The sequence below is a fragment of the Aotus nancymaae genome, unplaced genomic scaffold (genome assembly GCF_030222135.1).
Source record: "Aotus nancymaae isolate 86718 unplaced genomic scaffold, 86718_ANA_hifiasm-v0.15.2.pri h1tg000028l, whole genome shotgun sequence".
NCBI lineage: Eukaryota > Metazoa > Chordata > Mammalia > Primates > Aotidae > Aotus > Aotus nancymaae.
In genome coordinates this window covers 39,447,289-39,470,874 of record NW_026988441.1, presented here as the reverse complement: position 1 = coordinate 39,470,874, position 23,586 = coordinate 39,447,289, and the positions used below count along the sequence as shown (strand labels likewise).

At 50.1% G+C, this 23,586-nt stretch overlaps 1 pseudogene; it reads left to right on the top strand.

The window, feature by feature from the left end:
- The first annotated feature begins 6,666 nt into the window (after positions 1-6,666).
- LOC105705829 (putative uncharacterized protein encoded by MIR7-3HG) lies at positions 6,667-19,672 on the top strand (annotated as a pseudogene).
- Positions 19,673-23,586: the final 3,914 nt, after the last annotated feature.

Genomic DNA, 23,586 nt, shown 5'->3' with positions numbered 1-23,586 from the left:
CAGGGACAGTCCCCAGAAAGTCCCAGTGGCCCCAGAGGCGGGCAGTGTGTCTGACCACAATTTGGGAAATATTACTCTTGTGGGACCGGACACCTTGAGCTCAAAGGGGCTTAGGATTGTAGCTTGAGACCGGGCGAGGTGGCTCACACCTGTAATCCCAGCACTTTGGGAGGCCGAGCCACGTGGATCATTTGAGGTCAGGAGTTCGAGACCAGCCTGGCCAACATGGTGAATCACTGTCTCTACTAAAAATACAAAAATTAGTCTGGTGTGGTGGCTCGCACCTGTAATCCCTGCTACTTCAGAGGCTGAGGCAGGAGAATCGCTTAAATCCAGGAGGCAGAGGTTTCAGTGAGCTGTGATCCCGCCACTGCACTCCAGCCTGGGTGACAGAGTGACAGAGTGAGACTTTCTCTCAAAAAAAAGAAGGAGAAGAAGAAGAAGAAGAAGAGGGAGAAGAGAGAGAAGAGGGAGAAGAGGGAGAAGGAGAGGGAGAAGGAGAAGGAGAAGGAGAAGGAGAAGGAGAAGATCATGCCTGTGGTCCCAGCACTTTGGGAGGCCAAGGCGGGCGGATCACCTGAGGTCGGGAGTTCAAGATGTAGGGAAGGCAAGCCCCAAAATTGGGCGTTAGCAGGGGAGGGTTTTTCCTTTGCCCAGGAGAGAATTCAAGGGCAAGCTGCTGGTGTTAGCAACCTTTATTTTTTTTTAAACAGAGTCTCATTCTGTCACCCAGGTTGGAGTGCAGCGGTGCGATCTTGGCTCGCTGCAACCTCCACCTCCCGGGTTCAAGCGATTCTCCTGCCTCAGCCTCCTGAGTAGCTGGGACTACAGGTGCCCACGACCACACCCACCTAATTTTTGTATTTTTAGTAGAGACAGGTTTTCACCATGTTGGTCACACTGGTCTTGAACTCTTGACCTCAAGTAGTCCAACCGCCTTGGCCTCCCAAAGTGCTGGGATTACAGGAGTGAACTGCTATGCCTGGCCACGGTGTGAGAAATCTTTTTTTTTTTTTTTTTTTTTTTGAGATGGAGTCTCGCTCTGTCAACCAGGCTGGAGTGCAGTGGCACGATCTCGGCTCACAGCAACCTCCGCCTCCTGGGTTCAAGTGATTCTCCTGTCTCAGCCTCCCGAGTAGCCAGGACTACAGGCCTGTGCCACCACACCTGGCTAATTTTTTGTATTTTTAGTAGATTCAGGGTTTCACTGTGTTAGCCAGGATGGTCTTGATCTCGTGACCTCGTGACCCGCCCACCTTGGCCTCCCAGAATGGATTACAGGCGTGAGCCACCAAGCTCGTTCTCTCTCTCTCTTTTTTTTTTTTTTTTTTTTTGCTTTTGTCTCCAGGCTGGAGTGCAGTGGCGCCATCTCAGCTCACTGCAACCTCCACCTCCTGGGCTCAAGCGATTCTTTTGCCTCAGCCTCCCATGTAGCTGGGATTACAGGCGTCCTCCACCATGCCTGGCTACTTTTTAATATTTTTAGTAGAGACAGGGTTTCACCATTATGGGCAGGCTGATCTCAAACTCCTGACCTCAGGTGATCTACCCGCCTTGGCCTCCCAAAGTGCTGGGATTACAGGCGGGAGCTACCGCGCCCGGCCGGTGTTAGCAATCTTAATTGCAGCGCAGTATAAGCAGCTGCCGAGGTCCTGTTCTTGCACAGCAAGGCTACCCCATAGGCAGTGAGCTCAGAGCAGCAGCCCAGAGGCAGTTCTGCAGGCGTATTGATACCCGCTCTTCATTACATGCAAATTAAGGGGCAGATTATACAGACATTTCTAGAAAAAGGGCAGTAACTTTTGGGTTGCTGGGTTGTTGGAATGGAAAAAGATGGTCGCGTATGGATGTTGCCATGGCAACGGTAAACTGATATGGTACACGGGTGGGTGTGTCTTTTGGGGAGGTACTTTCTGCCTGTGCCTGGATTAGCTAGTCCTCAATCAGGTCCAGTGTCTGAGCCCGCCTATGGAGTGAAGAGTTCCGCCTCCTATGGAGGTTGTGAGAATTCAATGGGTTGACGCATGGTGAGATTGGTGAGTACGGAACGCGCAATAAATAAAGTTAGTTCTGCCGGGCACGTGGCACGTGCCTGTAGTCCCAGCTACTCGGGAGGCTGAGGTGGGAGGATCGCTTGAGCCCAGGAATGCTGGGCTGTAGTGCGCTATGCCAATCAGGTGTCCACACTAAGTTCGGCATCGATATGGTGACCTCCCGGGAGCGTGGGACCACCAGGTTGCCTAAGAAGGGGTGAACCGGTCCAGGTCGGAAACGGAGCAGGTCAAAACTCCCATGCTGATCAGTAGTGGGATCGCGCCTGTGAATAGCCACTGCACTCCAGCCTGGGCAACATAGTGAGACCCCGTCCCCCCAAAAAAAAATAATAATAATAAATAAAAATAAAATAGTTAGTTCTTAGGGGCATTATTATTCTGTGATCCAGGTCATACCTTCTCAATCTCGGCACTAATGACATCTGGACCAGATAACTCTTGGTTGGTAGGGGAGGGGTCCTCTGCATTTCCAGTTCCTGAACAGGCTCTACCTACTCCATGCCAGAGGCACCCCCAGTTCTAGGAGCAAAAATGACTCCAGACACTGCTCAGCATCCCTTGGGGACAGAATCACCCCCAGGTGAGGCCCACTAATCTAGGGTAAGTGATTTTAAAGAAGGACCATGATTGAAGCAAACCACGATGAGGCGATTGGACACTCGACGTCTGTGCAACTCAAAGTTGAGATGCCCATAAATTTCAAGCTGCAACTGCGTGTTTTTAAAAATTGTTTAGGCTGGCACGGTGGCCCACACCTGTAATCCCAGCACTCTGGGAGGCTGAGGCGGGTGGATCACCTGAGGTCAAGAGTTTGAGACCAGCCTGGCCAACATGGTGAAACCCAGACTCTACTAAAAATACAAAACTTATCCAGGCGTGGTGGTGCGTGCAGTGAGCTGAGATCGCACCACCGCACTCCAGCCTGGGGGACACAGTGAGACTCTGTCTCAAAATAAAAAAAATTTACAAAACATCTCTTCAGATGAGAGACAGGAATACTGAAGGCAACACATGTTCCCAGACCACAGAAGAAAAGAGCTGTAAAGAGTGTGATGGTGACAGGTGGCGAAATGTGTCTACGGATTAGATACTGGATAATAACATCAAGTCTACGAGAAACTTCATGAATTCATTGTATCTTCATCATTATTATGTAAGGGAACAGCATTATTTTTAGAGGCGCCCAGTCCCTTCCAGCCTCATTAACAATAAGCAGGTGTACATATTAAAATGTTCACAGCAGGTGAGGTGAGGAAACATCGTACCTGAGAGGTCACGGTACTCTTCTTGTAACTTTTGAGATTCTTTCCAAAATAAAAGGTTAAAAAAAAATACATGTAAGTAGGGAGGAAAAAATAAGAAAATAGGGCTGGGTGCAGTGGCTCACGCCTGTAATCCCAGCACTTTGGGAGGCTGAGGTGGGCAAATCGCTTGAGGTCAGGAGTTTGAGACCAGCCTGGCCAACACAGTGAAACCCTTGTTTCTACTAAAAATACAAAAATTAGCTGGGCGTGGTGGCAGGTGCCTATAATCCCAGCTACTCAGGAAATTGAGGCAGGAGAATCACTTGAACCCAGGAGGCGGGGGTTGCATTGAGCCGAGATTGCATCACTGCATTCCAGCCTGGGCGACAGAGCCAGACTGTCTCAAAAAAAAAAAAAAAAAAAAGGAAATAGATTCTGCAAGATGCGTGCGTCATTAGGCAATTTGGTCGTGTGTGAGCATCACAGCGTGTGCCCACGAACACCGAGACGGTGCAGCCTACTGCACACCTAGGCTGTGTGGTACGGCCTGTCGCTCCTAGGATGCAAACCTGCACAGCACGTGAGTGTACTCAGTCCTGCAGGCAGCTGTAACATGATGGTAAGTACTTGTGTATCCTAACATATCTAAACATAGAAAAGGTGCAGAAAAAGTATGGTACAAATGACTAAAAATTGGCCGGGTGCAGTGGCTCATGCCTGTAATCCCAGCACGTTGGGAGGCCGAGGTGGGCAGATCACCTGAGGTCAGGAATTCGAGAGCAGCCTGGTCATCATGATGAAACCCCGTTTCTACTAAAAATATAAAAATTAGCCAGGCATGGTGGCGGGCACCTGTAGTCCCAGCTACTTGAGAGGCTGAGGCAGGAGAATTGCTTGAACCAAGGAAGCAGAGATTGTAGTGAGCCAAGATGGCGCCATTGCACTCCAGTCTGAGCCACAGCTAGACTCTTTTAAAAAAAAAAAAAAAAAAAAAAAATGCTGGGTGTAGTGGCTCACACCTGTAATCCCAGCACTTTGGGAGGCCAAGGCGGGTGGATCACCAGGTCAGGAGTTTGAGACCATCCTGGCCAACATGGTGAAACCCCATCTCTACTAGAAATACAAAAATTAGTTGGGCGTGGTGGTGTGCACCTGTAGTCCCAGCTACTCAGGAGGCTGAGGCAGGAGAATTGCCTGAACCCGGGAGACCTAGGTTGCAGTGAGCCGAGATCGTGTCACTTTGCTCCAGCTTGGCGACAGAATGAGACTCCATCTCAAAAAAAAAAAAAATCGTATTGAACCACCATTATAATCGCAGTCTGTCGTTGACTGAAATGTTATGTAATGCCTAATGGTACACATTTTACCACAATAAACACACCTAGAGTAATGAGATGTCATTTCCATGTTTAGGTTATAAGACACTGTAACTTCCATCTTGCTAGCAGAATGTCTTGTCTTCTCAGTTTTCAGGCTTTTATACAGCAACCCGCCATGTGGAAGAGACCCCTATATGAGTTTGCAAGTTGCTTTTTTCCCTTTCTGATCTCTTTTTTCCTTTTAGAGACGGGATCTTGCTATGTTGCCCCGGCTGGTGTGCAGTGGCTATTCACAAGGGCAATCATAGTGCAATACAGCCTGAAACTCCTAGCCTCAAGCAATTCCCATGCCTCAGCCTCCAGAGCAGCTGCGCCTACAGGCACTTAACACCTCACCTGGCTTCCCCCAGTCAGATCTTCCGATGAGACACCAGCCTTGGCTAACACTTTGAAGAAAATCTGTGAAAGGTTCTGAGGCAGGTAAGCCACAGAAACAGTGAGATAATGAATATGATTATTTTAAGCCATTAAGATTTCAGGGGCCAGGCGGGCGTGGTGGTGCATGCCTGTAACCCCAGCTACTCCAGAGGCTGAGGCAGGAGAATCGCTTGAATCCCGGAGGTGGAGGTTGCAGTGAGCAGAGATCACGCCATTGCACTCCAGCCTGGGCAACAAGAGTGAAACTCTGTCTTAAAAAAAAAAAAAAAAAAAAAAAGATTTGAGGGGCCAGGTGAGGTGGCTCAGGCCTTTAATCCCAGCACTTCAGGAGGCCAAAATGGATGGCTTGAGCCCAGGGGTTTGAGACGAGCCTGGGCAACATGGCAAAACATCATTTCTTTTTTTTTTTTTTCGAGACGGAGTTTCGCTCTCGTTACCCAGGCTGGAGTGCAATGGCGCGACCTCGGCTCACCGCAACCTCCGCCTCCTGGGTTCAGGCAATTCTCCTGCCTCAGCCTCCCAAGTAGCTGGGATTACAGGCACGCGTCACCATGCCCAGCTAATTTTTTGTATTAGTAGAGACGGGGTTTCACCATGTTGACCAGGATGGTCTCGATCTATTGACCTCGTGATCCACCGGCTTCGGCCTCCCAAAGTGCTGGGATTACAGGCTTGAGCCACCGCGCCCGGCCCAAAACATCATTTCTACAAAAAGTTTAAAAATTAGCTGGGCATGGTGGTGCACACCTTTAGTCCCAGTTAATCGGGAGGCTGAGGTTGGAATGGACCCTGATCCTGCCACTGCACTCCAGCCTGGATGACAGAGGGAGCCCATGTTTTGACAAGAACAAAAAAGATTTGGGGCTATTTGTTACACAGCAATAGAAAACCAACACACGATTGTTTTGATCATTATTATTAGAGGACGTTTCATAAAGTGAAAGAATATGGGGGCTTTCATAGCTAATCCTGGAGGGTGGGAATCCTTCCCTGCCTCCTAGCTTGTTCTTGCCCCACTGGCTCCCACTGGGAGCCTCAGTTTTCTCATCTGTAAAAGGGGGATGGTAACAACACCTGCTTCTGGGGTATAATAAGGATGAGAGGCAGATAAAGCGTTTAGCTCAGGCTCCCCACGTAGGGAGGGGTCAGGTACAGGGGACGTGGATGATGATGATGATGGCTGGGGGGACAGGGACTGTCTCCTGTCTTGTCTGGTGACATCCCCTTCTGAACAGAGACCTGGAGACTGCAGGGGTTTCAACAATTGTTTGTTGATGCTGCAAGGTCTCTGTGCCCCTGTGGTGTTTGTCTGTCTGTCCTTCAGCGTGCCCTGCCCTCTGTGCTCGCTGTCCCCGTTTGTGATCCTCGCCGTGTCCACCCACGTGTATTTCTTGTTATGTCCTTGGGGGGTCTCGGAAAGACTGAGCTGTGGAGGCGGGGGACTGGGAGCGGGAGCTGAGGTAGGGAGGGAAGGAGGGAGGGAGGGAGGCAGCGCTCGCCTGGCCCTCGTGATCCCCCCTCCTCGTCTCTCGCCGAGGACCCTCAGCGCAGCCACTTCTCCAGGCACTCGGCAGAGAGAACGCGCGTAGGCGTTGCCGTGGCAACGCCGCGATGCCCAGCAACAAGTCCGCGGCGTGCGTCACGTGCACGGCGCGGACCAATCCGAGGGCCCGCCGGGAAGCAGGTCAGCCTGGGCCAAAGTCCGCCTCCTCCCTCCCAGCGAGAGGCTCCCAGCTAATTACCGTAATTGCGGTGGGAGAGCTGCCGGGTGCGCGGGGGCTGGGGCTGGGGCTGGGGCTGGGGGCTGGGCAGGCCCTGAGGAGCTGAGCGGGGAGGGCTGGAAAGCAGGACTGTCTCCTCCGCCAGCCTCGCTGCTGCCTCCAGCACCACCATCGAAGCACTCATTAGGCGCCTACTGTGTGCACCTGCTGTTGAAGGGGGTGAGGTTGGAGTGTTTGCAGTAGGGGTGGGGAACCCTAGCCTCCAGCCTGGGTAAACCTAGATTTGGGGGCGCGGGGAACAGATTTGACTCTTAAGACTCGGGGTCTCAGAAACTATCCAATCGCTGTTAGCTGTATTGAACCAATCCCCCCACCCCCTTCACGAAGGGTCACGGTTTCCTCCTACACAGAAATACAAAAGGTTTAACTCTTGAAGGGAGTTGGCTCTGGGTGGAGAGTTCAAATCTCGTCTCTGCCATTTATTGCTGTGTGATTCTTTGTGAGTCCCTTAACCTCTCTGAACCCTCAACTCCACATCGGTTAAAAAAACAGGTAGCCTGGGTAACAAGAGCGAAATTCCGTGTAGAAAAAAAAAAAAAAAAAAACCAGGTAGGACCAGGCACAGTGGCTCACGCCTGTAATCTCAGCACTTTAGGAGGCTAAGGCAGGCGGATCACCTGAGGTCGGGAATTGGAGACCAGTCTGGTCAACATGGTGAAACCCTATCTCTACTAAAACTACAAAAATTAACCGGGCCCAGTGGCAGGCACTGGGTAGTTCCAGCTACTTGGGAGGCTGAGGCAGGAGAATCGCTTGAACTTGGAAGGCGGAGATTGCACTGAGCTGAGATTGTGCTTCTGAACTACAGCCTCGGTGTTAAAGCCAGACTCTGTCTCAAACAAACAAACAAACAAACAAACAAACAAACAGGCCCGGCATGGTGGCTCACACCTGTAACCCCAGCATTTTGGGAGGCCGAGGCAGGCAGATCATGAGGTCAGGAGTTCGAGACCAGCCTGGCCAACACAGTGAAACCCCATCTGTACTAAAAATACAAAAATTAACCGGGTGTGGTGACATGGAGCTATAGTCCAGACCCTCAGGAGGCTGAGGCGGGAGAATCACTTGAACGTGGGAGGCAGAGGCTGCAGTGAGCCGAGATTGCGCCATTGCGCTGCAGCCTGGGTGACAGAGCGAGACTCCATCTCATATTATTGAGAGAATGTGTGTGAAGTGTACAGCAGGTATTTAACAAACAGCAGCTCATCATCACCATGGTCCCTGCTCTGAGTTATGAGCTGTGAGTCCTTCCAAGCATCATTTAGTGGCACTGAGCCCCAGTTTTTTCCATAGATAAGATGAAGGAGTGGGAGAAGTGGCCTTGTGTCAGATTCACTGCCCTGGTTTGTTTCCTACACAATGTTCTCTGGGTTGTTTTTGTTTTTAGTTATTAATAGCTCAAGGCCAGGTACGGTGGCTCTCACCTGTAATCCCAGCACTTTGGGCGACCTGACGGAGGCAAGAGGATCTCTTGAGGCCAGCAGTTGAACACTACCCGGGGTGACAGAGTGAGACCACGTTTCTGAAAAAGAAAAAATTTTAAAAAGCAAGAACATTAGCTCAAAGTGGGGGCTTTCACGTGAAGGCATTTAAATTTCTGATTCCTGGACTAGCCGATCTCTCTTTCCTTCTTTATCTCTTTCTTTTGAGATAGAATTTTGCTCTTGTTGCCCAGGCCAGAGTGCAATGGCGTGATCTTGGCTCACTGCACCCTCCGCCTCCCAGGTTCAAGCAATTCTCCTGCCTCAGCCTCCCGAGTAGCTTGGATTACAGCCACGTGCCACTTGTATTTTGTATTTTTAGTAGAGATAGGGTTTCACTCTGTCTAAAAATTTTTGTATCTTTAGTAGAGACAGGGTTTCACAGTGTTGGCCAGGCTGGTCTTGAACTCCTGACCTCGGGTTATCCACTCGCCTTCGCCTCTCAAAGTGCTGGGATTCCATTCATGAGCTACCTCGCCCGACCTAGCTGATCTCTTAACTCCTTTCCAGTTCTTTGCTTTGTTTGTTCTTTTATCAACAAGCATTAATTGAGCACCTAGTGTGTACCAGGCTCTACCATGGGTCTGAGTCCTCAGCCTCATTGTACTGAACTCAGGGTCCAACTGAGCCAAACTGCAGGGCGGCTTCAAGGAGTAAATGAGTTCCTTCAGTCATTCAATGAATTTCAGGCTCTGGGAAATACAGTATCAATAGTTGTGACTATGGCATTGACCACAGGCATTGGCCCAGGACCTCAGTGAAGGGGAGGACACATCTGGTCATCTTTCAGTTTCACCAGTGCTGTTTCCCTTCTCCAGGTCTTTGCTCCTGCTCGCTGTTCCATCTTTCCCGGAAGACTTTCCCCTGATCAGGCCCTCTCCTCACCTTCTCCAGGAACAGCGGGAACAAAGACACAGACAGAGCCTCTGATTGGCTCCCCTGGGTGTACCTGCCTCCACCACTGTGGCTGCCAGGAGCTGTCTTCCTATCCGCTCCCCTCTTAGGATGGGAGTCACTAGAAGGAAGTTGCAGAGGGGACTGTACTTGGAAGGTTTTGTTGTTGTCGTTGAGATGGAGTCTCGCTCTGTTGCCCAGGCTGGAGTTCAGTATGCGATCTCGGCTCACTGCAACCTCCGCCTCCCGGGTTCAAGCGATTCTCCTGGCTTAGCCTCCCAAGTAGTTGGGACTACAGGTGCCTGCCACTACACCCAGCTAATTTTTTGTTTTTAGTAGAGACAGAGCTTCACCATGTTGCCCAGGATGGTCTCTAACTGCTGACCTCATGATGCCCAAAGTGCTGGGATTACAGTTGTGAGCTACAGCACTTGGCCTGGTGTTTTTTTTTTTTGTTGTTTTTTTTTTTTTTTTTTTGAGACAGGGTCTTGCTCTGTTGCCCAGGCTGGAGTCCAGTGGCATGATAGCTCATTGCAGCCTCGACCTCCTGAGCTTAAGCCATCCTCCTGCCTCAGCATCCAGAGTAGCTGGAACCACAGGTTGAGTGCCATTATGCCCAGCTAATTTATACATATATTTTTTTTGTAGAGACAGGGTCTCCCTATGTTGCCTGGGCTGGTCTCAAACTTCTGGCCTCAGGTGATCCTCCAGTCCTGGCCTCCCAGAGTGCCGGGATTACAGGTGTGATCCACCATGCCCAGCCCAGAATTTTGTTCATGTGTGTTTTTCAGGAGCCTCTGAAAGCTAAGAAGGGAGAATGCAGCTTTCATGCGAGGGCCTCCCAGGACTCAGGGCTGGGGAGGAAACCAGGTCTGCAGGAACTCGGTTTGACTCTGCAACCCAAGAGCCACCTTTTGGAGACTGGGTCCTGGTCCCACTTCAGACTCAGGTACCAACCACAGAATTTGGCTGAAAGTGGAGACTCCGGTCCCGAAAGGCAGCTCTCTCTGTTTCTCTGCTGCGTGAGCTTGGGCAAGTGTCTCAACTCTCTGTGCCTCCTTCTGCCCCCGGGAAATGGCGCTAATAAGCACCAACCTTGGGAAGTTAAGGTGAGGATGAGATGAAACGGAGAGCCGGCACCTACTAGATTTTCAATAAATGGCAACCAGCGTTATCATTTAAATGGATTGGGGACTGATTGGAAGGAAGTCATGACAGTCACAGAACCAACAGAAAGCTAGAAAATCGTTTTTTTTTTTGTTTGTTTGTTTGTTTTGTTTTTAAAGACAAGGTTTCACCATGTTGGTCAGGCTGGTCTTGAACTCCTGACCTCAGGTGATCTGCCCACCTTGGCCTCCAAAGTGCTTGGATTACAGGCGTGAGCCACCATGCCCGGCCGAGAAAATCACTTTTGAGAACAGGCAGGTACCAAGAGAAGAGCCTTTGAGGGGAGCAGCAAGATGGCAGGCAGGGAAACACCCAGACTAGCCCCAGCCAGCCTCTGTCTTTCAATATGACTACGGGCTAGCAATCCGACTTCTATCTTCTTCCCTGTTCCCCATCATTCTCCCTGGAGGATGAGGGTGTGAGTTGGAACAGATACCCTGGGAAAGGTTCCGGAAGGTTCCAGAAGGTTCTGGAAAGTCCAAATCTGGTACGCGTAGTACATTGACAAATATTTATTGGGGCTCAATATTTTCAGGACATTGTGCTTCATGTTAGGGCTGCCAGAAAGAATGGCAAGGCAAGAAAAAAATACATCAAAGAGGGTTAGATTCTAGTCCTTGCTGGGCCTCTGACTTGCTGCTTGAGCTCTCTGGTCCTCAAGGAATTTAAAAGTAGGGGGGTTCTGTCATAGAAAGACCACCCTTCAGAGCCCTTCTCTGCCCCCTGCTTGCTGGGTGTCCCTGGGGAAGATGTCTCCACCTCCCTGGGCCTCAGTTGCCACATCAGAACAGTGGGATTCAGTCACTGTGCTGCAGGACAGGTTCGAGGAGTAAATTAGATCATTCAGTCATCCAATGAATTTCAGGCATTGGGAAATAGAGTGTCTATTAAAATGGGCACAACCTGACCCTCTATGGTATATAAAGCACTTAGCACACAGTGAATGACAGACAGGGAGTACCAACATCGGGCCATCATCATCACCCGTAAAGTGCTTGGCACAAAATAGATGCTCAGCAAACACTGGTTCGTAACACTGCAGTAGTTTCACGACCTACATTGCAAGATTCTCTCCTCTCCCGCTGTGTCTGAAGCATTAATGTGCCAGGGAGCCGGAACTGAGACCTTCATTAGGGATTCCCTGGTGGCCTCAGGTGGGGAGGGTGACCTGCGTGTGGTCCTGTTTTCATGCCCTGCCTCTTCTGGGTAAACGCCTCCGCTAATCTCCCCTTGCCCGGGCTGCGGGGTCAGGTTTCGGGGCCCCAGGCAGATGTTGTCCAGAGTAGCCCTGTTTCCTTAATCCTCAGGGCTCCAGAAATTGTCCTTAGAAGAAAGAACAACAGACCCGCCGAGGTCACCATCTGTGCGGTCTTGATTTGTAAATGCTTATGAGGGTGGCAGGAAAGAGGTCTCTATAGTAACGGCTGAGGAAGGGGCTGCCTGTGCGTGTGTGTGTGTGTGTGTGCACGCGCGTGCCCGAGCACACACAGGGAGGGGAAATCGCCCAGACCCTTATTTCTAGGCTTTTCTACCCTGATGAGGTATTAATTAATTCTCATTGTTGGCTTCTTATTCCCAGAGATAATTAGCTACTGTTCCTAACTGGAGTCGTGGGGACATTTTCTAAAGAGATTCGTTTGCCTCTGCCCACCCACACCTGTCTATCTCCTGGGACACAAGCAAATGTTCAGAACACAGAGACCCAGAGAGGAGAAAAACGGAAGAAAGAGGTCTCTCTATGGAGCTCAGATTCCCAGTGAATGATCAAGAGCACAGCCTGAGTGAGCAAGGTCCAGTGCACAGAGAGTTATTATACAAACGTCAGCAATGGCTGGGTGCGGTGGCTCACGCCTGTAATCCCAACACTTTGGGAGGCCAAGGCATGAGGATCATCAGGAGTTTAAGACCACCCTGGCCAACATGGTGAAACCCCATCTCTACTAAAAATACAAAAATTAGCCAGGCATGGTGGCGAATGCCTGTAATCCCAGCTACTTGGGAGGCTGAGGCAGGAGAATCTTTTGAACCCGGGAGGTGCAGGTTGCAGTGAGCCAAGATCACGCCACTATACTCCAGCCTGGGTGAAAGAGTGAAACTCTGTCTCAAAAATAAATAAATAAATAAAATTAATTTTAAAATAAATAAATAAAAAGAAGTAAAAGATGGCTGGGTGTGGTGACTCACGCCTGTAATCCCAGCACTTCAGAGGCTGAGGTGGGAGGATCACTTGAACCCAGGAGGTTGAGGCTACAGCAAACCATGATCACACCACTGCATTCCAGCCTATGTGACAGCGAGACTCTGCTTCAGAAACAAACAAAAAAAGAGGTAGGCTGGGCTCAATGGCTCACGTCTGTAATCCCTGAACTTTGGGAGGCTGAGGCAGGTGGATCACACGGTCAACAGGTCCAGACCATCTTGGCCAAGATGGTGAAACCGCGTCTCTACCAAAAATACAAAAATTAGCTGGACATGGTGGTGCATGCCTGTAATTCCAGCTACATAGGAGGCTGAGGCAGGAGAATCGCTGGAGCCCAGGAGGCCGAGGTAGCAGTGAGCCAAGATTGTGCCACTGCACTCCAGCCTGGAGACAGAGTGAGAATCCATCTCAAAAAAAAAAAAAAAAAAAAATCTATATATGGAGAGAGGGGTAAAAGATGCTACGCACTTATTAGGTAGCTAAAAACAAAACCAAACAATAATGCCAACAGCTAGCTGATAAGGGCATGAAGCAACTAGAACCCTTATCCACTGCTTGTGGGAATGCCAAATGATACAATCGCTCTGGGAAAGGTTTGACAGTTTCTTATAAAGTTAAATATACACTTCGCATATGACCCAGCCATCGCACTCCTAGGTATTTACCACAGAGATGTGAAAATTTATTGGCCACGTGAAAGCCTGCATGTAAATATTTTACTTATTTATTTATTTATTGAGACAGAGTCTCGCTTGTTGCCCAGGCTGGAGGGCAGTGACGCCTTCTGTGCTCACTGCAAACTCCTTCTCCTTGGTTCAAGCAATTCTTCTGCTTCAGCCTCTGGAGTAGCTGGGACTACAGGTACCTGCCACCACACCCAGCTAATTTTTGTATTTTTAATTGAGACAGGGTTTCACTATATTGGCCAGGCTGGTCTTGAACTCCTAACCTCATGATCCACCCGCCTTGACCTCCCAAAGTGCTGGGATTACAGGCATGAGCCACCATCCCCAGCCCATGTAAATATTTATAGCGGCTTTTTTCCTAATAATCTCCAAACACAGAAGATGTTCCAGAACCTAATGTCCTTGGACTGATGAATGGGTAAACAGGCCATAGCTCATCCACATGATGGAATACTACTTGATAATAAAAAGGAGGGCTGGGAGCGGTGGCTCACACCTGAAATCCCAGCACTTTGGGAGGCCGAGGCAGGCAGATCAAGAGGTCAGGAGCTGGAAACCAGCCTGGCCAACATGGAGAAACCCTGTCTGTACTAAAAATGCAAAAAGTAGCCGGGCATGGTGGCGCGCACCTGTAGCCCCAGCTACTCAGGAGGCTGAGGCAGGAGAGTCACTTGAACCCAGGAGGCGGAGGTTGCAGTGAGCCGAGATCGTGACACTGCACTCCAGCCTGGGTGACAGAGTGAGACTCCATCTCAAAAGTAAATAAATAAAGGAACTAACTCCGTGTTCACGCAATAGCATGAATCGCTCTCTAGTGTATTCTGCTGAGGGAAGGAAGCCAGGCTGGGCATGGTGGCTCACACCTATAATCCCAGCACTTTGGGAGGCCGAGGTGGGCAGATTGCTTGAGGTCAGGAGTTTGAGACCAGCCTGGCCAACATAGTGAAATCCCATCTTTACTAAAAATACAAAAATTAGCCAGGCATGGTAATGGGTGCCTGTAGTCTCAGCTACTTGGAGACTGAGGCAGAAGAATCTCTTCAACCCAGGAGGTGGAGGTTGCAGTGAGTCGAGATCACACCACTGTAGTCCAGCATCAGTGAGCCACTGTGCCTGGCTGGAATCTATCTTATGGGACTGCCCTGAGGCCTTCAGAACACTCAGCAGGTAGAATGTTTGACGCTGAGCCTGGCACAGAGTAAAAGCTTAGGGAGGGGCAGAGAGAAAGGGTGGCAGGTTTTCCTGTGCAATCTGAGGAACTTCACTTTGGTCCTGGCCTGAATGAGCAGGTCCTGTCCAGATGTCCCTGATTTATATCTCACCTGTCCCCTCTACCCTTGCTCACCTACCAGGGCCTGTTCTTTCCCCCACCCCCGCCAGGGCCGTTATACTACCTGTTCCTTCTGCCCAATGCCCATGCCCACATGTGAGTAGAGTTTTCATGTCTTTACCCTCCCTAAAGGCAAGGTTGGTTGCTGAATTCATCTGTCTCCAGTGCCTGGCATAACAAAAGTTTGTTGAGCAAATAAATGGGTGGAATATAGCTCAGGAAAGAATGACAGCTGCATTATTAGAAAACCTACCATATGCAGACATGATTGCTAGGGCCATGCTCAGCCGTATTGGGATTTCAGGTAAAAGGAAAAGTCAGAAAGGCTGGTTCTGTCTTTATTTAAATTTTTGATATTTTGTTCATTGTAGATTTGGGCATACATTTAGATTTCTTAAAACATTGCATGGATTATATTTTTTTTTTGAGACAGGGTCTTGCTCTGTCACTCAGGCTGGAGTGCAGTGGTGCAGTCACAGCTCACTGCAGCCTTGACCTCCTGGGCTCAAGTGATCCTCTCACCTGAGCCTCCCAAGTAGCTGGGACCACAGGTGGCTCTCTCTCTCTCTCTCCTCTCTCTCTCTCTCTCTCTCTCTCTCTCTCAAATAGGATCTCACTATGTTGCCCAGGCTGGTCTTGAACTCCTGGCCTCAAGTGATCCTCTCACCTTGGCCTCCCAAAGTGCTGGGATTACAGGCATGAGCCATTGCACCTGGCCTGAGATATTATTTATCTTGATTCCTGAGTTTTTTTGGTGTCCCTTTAAATTTTGCACCTGAGGCAAGTGCAAAACTAGCCCCTACTCTAATTATTTCCAATATGCAATCTATACCATATCATCAATTCCTTATCAAATCCTCTATTATCACCGCTTCACAGTTGAGGAAACTGAGGCACAACTGTGCCCCATGCCCCAAAGGAAGGAGAAGAAAAATCTGAATTTGAACCCCAGTTTCTTTGTTTTTTGGTTCAGAGCCTGCCCAGTATAGCACTACAAAAAGCAGAATTTTATAATTTGGGTTTTGAGTTAAGGAATCAAAATCTTCAGGCTTAAGTCCCACTTCTGCCCCAGAGTCTTGTGAGCCCTCCATTTTCACCGACGTCAGTTGCCCTAGGTGAAACTGGACTTTAATATTCTCTACATCCCTTATTCTGCCCCAGAACAGTTTACCAGCTTTTTCTTTCTTTTTTATTTTTTATTTAAAGAGGCAGGGTTTCACCACATTGGTCAGACTGGTCTCGAACTCCTGACCTCAGGTGATCCACCCGCCTCGGCCTCCCAAAGTGCTGGCATTACAGGCGTGAGCCACCGTGCCCGGCCCAACCAGCTTTTTCTTTCCTGAACCAGCAGCAATAGCAAAAACTGGGAATGAGAAGAAACAGGTACCAGTCAGGACACCTGAACCAACTTGGAGCTCAGGAACCCAGGAGGGGATTGGGGCTAGTGGGGAGACTCCGTGGTCCACAATGAGTGCTCCGTCCCCATCCAAAAATAGCCCCTAGCCCAGTTTTTGGGCAGATGCCAGACTTTTATTCTGAAGCGTGGGCCACAACCTATGAGGTAATCTTTGGAGCTTCGTTCTGAGGTGGAATCCCATTGGCCAGTTGGGGAAGCCCCTCCTAGGATTTCTGGCGCTCCGCCTTCCCCGAAGCCCATAAAAGAGCAGGTCCCCGCCTCAGCGTCCACCAGACACCTGCATCTGCCAAGAAGACTGGAAGCAGGTGAGGCACACAGAGGGGGAGGCCCACAGCTGCGTGGGAAGAGGGGTGGTCTGAGGGACGTGGGATCCCGGGAAGGAGGCTGGTTTGCAGGTCGGCGCATAGATATTTTCGCAGAAAGACAGAGATGGCAAAGTTGGACGGTCTGGAAAGCAGAGACTAGCGGGACTGACTGCTTGGGAGGTAAGTTCTGGGGACGTGTTACAGGGTGAGGAGCAGGCATCAGTGCTAATTGCGACCCCTCCGTGTCTCCCCCATTGCCATTCTGAAGCTCCCCAGGAAGAAGCCAGGAGGAGAAATAAATTGAGTGGGGGTGGGGTTTCCCAAGGATCGAAGGAACCGAGAACGAAGAGGGGTGGAGGAACCGGGAAAGAGGAAAATCAAGTTTTCTTCAGCACCAGGGACAGCTCTCCACCGACCGAGGGAGGAGAATGCTATTTATTTCAGCACCAAGTCTCGGGACAGTGCCTCTCGGGGGGTCTGAGACGAGAACAGCTACCTGTTTCAGCACCGGGGCTCAGGACAGCTCCCAGAGGGCACCGTTTAGGCGCCAGGACCCTGGACAGCTCTTCCAGGTACACGGAGAGCCCTTGGACCCTGATTTTGGGGGACGAGTACGAGAGAGGGTGGTCTGAGGTGCCTGGCATTTCTGGAGACTCGCCCCTCATGTAATGGATTTTTAAACAAAGTATTTTCCAGATAAGTCCACATAGAAGTCTGTAATTTTTTTTTTTTTTTTTTTTTTTTTGAGACAAGAGTATTGCTCTGTCGCCTAGGCTGGAATGCAGTGGCGCGATCTCGGCTCACTGCAACCTCCGCCTCCCGGATTCAAGCGATTCCCCTGCCTCAACCTCTCGAGTAGCTGGGATAACAGGCACGCGCCATCACACCCAGCTAATTTTTGTATGTTTAGTAGAGACTGGTTTCACCATGTTGGCCAGGCTGATCTCGAACTCTTGACCTCATGATTCGCTCGCCTCAGCCTCCCAAAGCGCTGAGATTACAGGCGTGAACCACCCCGCCTGGCCCAAGTCTGCAATTTTCAACAGGTAAAATGCCCTGCTGGGGGAACAGGTGCCTGCCAAGATGCCATTGTAGTCTCCCTTCCAGACTTCCCTGAGAAACCTTGTGCCAAGCGTTTTACATACATCATAGCATGCCATCTTCACCCCTAGAATATGGGTGTTACTATGCCCACATGACTTGGGGAAGCCGAGGCATGGAGGGAGGTGGAAAAATAACCAACCCAGGGGCTCTCAGCCCAAAGTGAAGCTGTAAGTCAATCCCATTAGTCCAACTCCAAATCTCATGTTTCTGTTGTGCCTAGGTGGGAGGTGGGCCCTTGGAGATCAGACCCTGCCTCTCTCCAGGAGAACAGGGAACGGAAAACAGGGAGGCAGCACAGAGGCAGGAAGCCCACATGTCACAGCTTGGCTCAGGTGAGGAAGAGGAGCTGGGTAGGGGTCTCAGATATGGGGCAGAGGGTGGCGAAGAAGATTAGAGTGGCTATGGTCTAGTGCTGTGTGGAAGACTAGTGATTTTGTTGTTCTGATGTACTATGACAACAAGTCACAGCCGGCCTCATAGCGCAGACTCCCATCGACCTTCACCTAAAATGAGCTGGCCAATGGGGGAGAACCGGAGAGGTTGGGGGGGGATCGTTTCCATTCAGAGGGTGGGCTGGCTCACTCCAGGGGATACAGACACAGGCAGGGGAGGGAAGCAAACAAGGACCTACATCCTGTGCTCATAAAGCCATGCACCATGTATGTTGTTGATCATACATCACTCGTACACCCCCACAAGCCTGGAGATAGAAAATATCTGACTCTAAACCCAAGACCTCGAACCACCTCACGGCGCTTTCCTGGGGGAATTAGTGAGGGAATGGCATTAAAACCCTCCCTAGACCAAGGTTCTCAGGGTACTTCTTTATTAAAAAACATTTTTTTTTTTTTTTGGCTTAGTGCGATGGCTCATGTCTGTAATCCCAGCACTTTGGGAGGTGGAGGCAGGTGGATCACTTGAGGCCAGGGGTTCCAAACCAGCCTGGACAACGTGGTGAAACTCCATTTCTCCTAAAAATACAAAAATTAGCTGGGTGTTGTGGTGCATGCCTGTAGTCCCAGCTACCTAGGAGGCTGAGGCATAAGAATCCCTTGGACCTAGGAGGCAGAGGCTGCACGAGCCAGGATTGAACCACTGCACTCCAGCCTGGGTGGCAAAGTGAGATTCTGTCTCAAAAAAATTATTTATTTATTTATTTTAGAGACGTGGTCTCCTGCCTCAGCCTCTGAAAGTCCCAGGATTACAGGTGTGAGCCACCGCACCCAGCCTAAGGGTACTTTTTAGTAAATGTTCCAGAAGTGAGCTAGGTGCTCACACCTGTAATCCTAACATTTTGGGAGGATGAGATGGGAGGATTGCTTGAGCACAGGAGTTCGAGACTAGCCTGGGCAATATAGTGAGCCCTCATCTCTACAAGAAAAAAAAAAAACTTTTTAAAAGTAGCTGAGTGAGGTGACACATGCCTGTGATCCCAACTAACTTGGGAGGTGGGAGGAACACTTGAGCCTGGGAGCTCAAGGCTGCAGTGAGCCGTGACTGCACTGCTGCAGCACTCCAGGTTGGGCAACAGAACAAGACCCTGTCTTAAAAAAAAAACGTTTCAGAAAAGATTCTTTTCCTGTCTGCTACCCATCAGTGCCATGGGCCAATGATAGGACAAGCGTGAATTTGTGACTTACGGCATCATGAAGGCTCACTCTGTTGGCCAGGTGTGATGGCTCACACTTGTAATCCCAGCAGTTTGGGAGGTCAAGGTTGGAGGGTAGCTTGAACTCAGGAATTCAAGACCAGCCTGGACAACACAGAGAGACTTCATGTCAATAAATAATAAATACATTTTAAAAAGACTCACTTCCAATTTTCTGCAACACCATAATCAAGTTACAAACTCCACATGGTACCTGTTTTCCAGCCTCACAGTTTTTGGCTTTGTTGTTCCTGCAGCTTGGAATGCACTCCCCCCACCTCCACCCAGAGACCCCTGCAACTGACCCTGCCTTCTTCTGCAAGCTCCATCATCAAGGGAAACAATCCTGATTGCCTCACCGTTTCCCATGTGAAGTCTGTATTGACATTCTGAGAGACTTGGGATATTGTGTCTCCAGCACACAGTCCAATTATTTTCAAGTTATCTAGTGACATGTCTATTTGTCCCTCTTACACTGTGAGCTCCATGAGGGCAGAAACAATGTTTGTATTACATCCCCAGTGCCTAGTCCAGGGCCCGGCACACCACAGGCATACAATAAGCATGTGTTGAATCAATAAAGCCACCAAAGAATAAACCAATACATCAATCAATAAATGACTGGATGGCCTCGGCACACACAGGAAGATCCTTCTTCTAGGTCTCCCCCAGAGAGATACCGGAGGGCAACAGTTACCGCAGGTGTTTATTGGGGAAGCATAATTGAATTTGTGGACACTTAAGGGTTGGCCAGCCAACTCATAGCCCCAGGAGAGAGCCAGGCTCATTTAATTAGCAATTACAAGGCATTGATTCCTCATTAGCTTTGGCAACCCCTGTCTCCCTCCTCGGCCCCAGACAAATGAAATCTTTCTCTCTCTCCCAGGAGGACTGCCTCAGTGGGTCCATTAACAAGCAGAGAAAATGAGATTAGAAGACACCTAAATGCCAGAGGCACTTTATGAATGGGCTGAGCAGAGGGAGGTTCAATGTCTGGGTGAGGTCTAATTGTGGGAGGTTTTCTGGTACATTTAGAGTTGCCCCCTGGGAATGGAAGGGCTTTCAGAAAGGAAAAGACACACAGATACTGCCTTTTGGGGGCCTCAGTGAAGGAGGATATTCGACTGTGGGTGTCTCCCAATCACCCCAAATTAATCATTTCAAAGTGAACACTCAATCTGCCCAGCCCCCAGCTTCCTCCCCCATGTGCCCACGAATGTGATAGTTCCCCTACATGCCCAGGATCCTCCCCTCCTCGTCCAGTCCCCATGGTCCCCAAGGCAAGTCACTGTGCTCAAATCCATCCTCTCTCCTCCAGCCCTCTGCCTCCCTGCTCGTCCTCATCTCCTGTCTCCCCCTCCAGCCCACACACAAGTGCAGCCGGTTCATTCTCTACACGCAGCGAGCGGTCTTTCCAGAACACACATCTGACCAGGTCCCACTCCTACCTGTAACCCTTCCAAGAGCCCGACTGACTGCAGAGTAACATTCAAACATTTGGCTGGGCACGGTGGCTCATGCCTGCAATCCCAGCACTTTGGGAGGCCAAGGCGGGTCGATCACTTGCACAGGACTACAGGTGTGTGCCACCACACCCGGCTAATTTTTACACTTTTAGTAGAGACGGAGCTTCACCATGTTGGCCAGGCTGGTCTCGAACTCCTCACCTCAAGTGATCCACTGGCTTTGGCCTCCCAAAGTGCTGGGATGACAGGCATGAGCCACCACATCTGGCCTAATTTTTTTCAGTCTCTCTCAGTTGCCTAGGCTAGAGTGCATTGGTGCAATCTCCATTCATTGCAACCTCCACCTCCTGGTTTCGAGTGATTCTCCTTGAAATGAAGTACATTATACTTCCTTTTGGACCGCTTGTTTGAAAAAAAATGACAGCTGGGTGCAGTGGTGCATACTGTAATTACAGTTACTTGGGATTACAGGCATGCACCACCACATCCAGCTAGTTTTTGTATTTTTAGTAGAGATGGGGAAGGTCTCACCAAGTTGGCACAGTTCGTCTTGAACTCCTGACTTCAAGTGATTCGCCCACCTCGGCTTCCCAAAGTGCTGGGATTACAGGCATGAGCCACCAAGCCTGGCCCTTATGATTCTCATTAAAGCCACACTAACCTTTTACTCCACCTCTTCAAAGACTCCTGGGAGTCCTGGGTTTTTTTCTGGCAGTTTCATCTTTGTTCCCCCCTCCTCCCCACACACATCCCCAGCTCAGTGCTGGCATCCAGTATTTACTTTGGGTATAAATGCTTGTGACTGAGTCTATCGCCTTCATCAGACACGAAATCCTGGAGGCCACACCACACACTCCTGTCAAGAAGAGCCATCACCCACAGAGGTCCAACCAATTTACCGCCCTCTCCTAGCCACCCCCAAGGACCCAGCTTGCAGCTGCCTGCTCAATGGCTTTAGAAACTGAAAAAGGTGAATGAGTTTCCTGCCTGCCCTCCTGAGCTTTGCTGTTATGGCTGGTTAACTTGACATAAGAACACATTGTGCTTCATTTCGTGCCGTTGTCTTGTTGGAAAAGAGTGACAGCTGGGTGCAGCGGTGCACACCGTAGTCACAGTTACTTGGGAGAACTGCTTGAGCACAGGAGTTGGAGGCTGCAGTGAGCTACGATTGCCCCATTAGACTCCAGCCTGAGCAACAAAGCAAGACCCTCTTTAAAAATATGTGAGAAGGGCCGGGTGCGGTGGCTCACGCCTGTAATCCCAGCACTTTGGGAGGCCGAGGCAGGCTGATTGCTTGAGCTCAGGAGTTTGGGACCAGACTGGCCAACATGGTGAAACCTCATCTCTACCAAAAATACAAAACAAACAAAGAAAAAAGTTGCCAAACATGGTGTCACGAGCCTGTAGTCCCAGCTTCTCAGGAGGCTGAGGTGAGAGGATCACCTGAGCTTTGGAGGTGGAGGTTGCAGTGAGCCGAGACTGAGCCTCTGCACTCCAGCCTGGGTGACAGAGCGACACCACATCTCAAAAAAAAAAAAAAAAAAAAAAGGCTGGCACAATGGCTTACTCCTGTAATCCCAGCACTTTGGGAGGCCAAGGTGGGTGGATCACCTGAGATCAGGAGTTTGAGACTAGCCTGGCCAACGTAGTGAAACCCCAGATCTACTAAAAATACAAAAATTAGCTGGGCACGGTGGCACATACCATGCCGCAGCCACTTGGGAGGCTGAGGTGGGAGGATTGCTTGAACCAGGAAGGCAGAGGTGGCAGTGAGCTGAGATTGTGCCACTGCACCCTGGCCTGAGCAACAGAGTGAGACTTCATTTCAAAAAAAAAAACAACATTCTTCTCCCCACACCCCAGGCCCTGGCAACCATTTATCTGATTTCTCTCTCTCTGAATTGGCCTGTTCCAACACGTCATAGAAATGGGATCACACATTGTGCGGCCTTTTGCATCTAACTTCTCTCACTGAGCCTGACATCCTCAAGGTTCTTGTAGCCTGTGTCAGAGCATCATTCCTTTTCATGGCTCAGTTATATTCCATTACATGGATATACCACATTTTCCTTATCCAGACACTGATGGCTTTAGACACATGATCTCCTGCGAGGTTGGTAGTCTTATTGCATCCCATTTTGCAGGAGAGGAAACTGAGAACCAGAGAGGTCAAGCAAGTTGCTTGAGGTTGCACAGCTGCTGGTGGCTTAGCCAGGATTTCAATCCGGGTAGTTTCATCCAGGGTCTGCAAACTGAATCCCTACTTTCCATCCCTTTAACAGTTTGGTATTCAGAGAGACAATGTAGCAATTATAATGTATCTCTGTCATTTTCCCAGGGGAGGAAGCGAAGACGCAGACAGGAGCTTGTGGCGGTCACCCAGTAAAATATCCCCAGCTAGAGCTGGAACTGAAGCCTGAGGTTTGGGCAGGGGACAGTTCAGAAACCTTGAGGGTCCTCTCTGACACCTGGTTGGCTCCCTTGCGCATGTTTCAGAGACTTTTCCTGCAGGGAGGCAAGTGAGAGAGGAGGGCAGAACTTAACACTGCAACACCCAAGGGCTCAAACGGTGATTGTCTCCCACCAGGGAGGGCGGGGAGCCGCCAGAGAGAGCCTTGATTATTTCCTGCACCTTAATGGGTCCTTCCTAAAGAGAGTGGCTTTGGTTTCCATGACAACAAGCCCGCAGCATCAGAGCAAGATGGTGTAGTCTCCTCCCCTGACCCACATCTGTTTCGGGAATCTCTACCCCTCTGTCCCTGTCATTCCAAATCGCAGGAATCCAGCCATGGCTCAGCCCAAGACCAGAGTTGGCAGCCGTGCAGTGGGCTGTACTCCCTCTCTGTGGTCTGGCAGGCAGGAGGACCCCTGGCCCTGCACCACGCTGGTAAGGAAGGGATGAATGGAGAGAAACAGCATACGCTGGGCCTGGCATGGGGGCTCACGCCTGTAATCCCAGCACTTTGGGAGGCAGAGGTGGGCGGATCACTTGAGGCCAAGAGTTCGAGACCAGCCTGGCCAACATGGGGAAACCCCATCTCTACCAAAAATA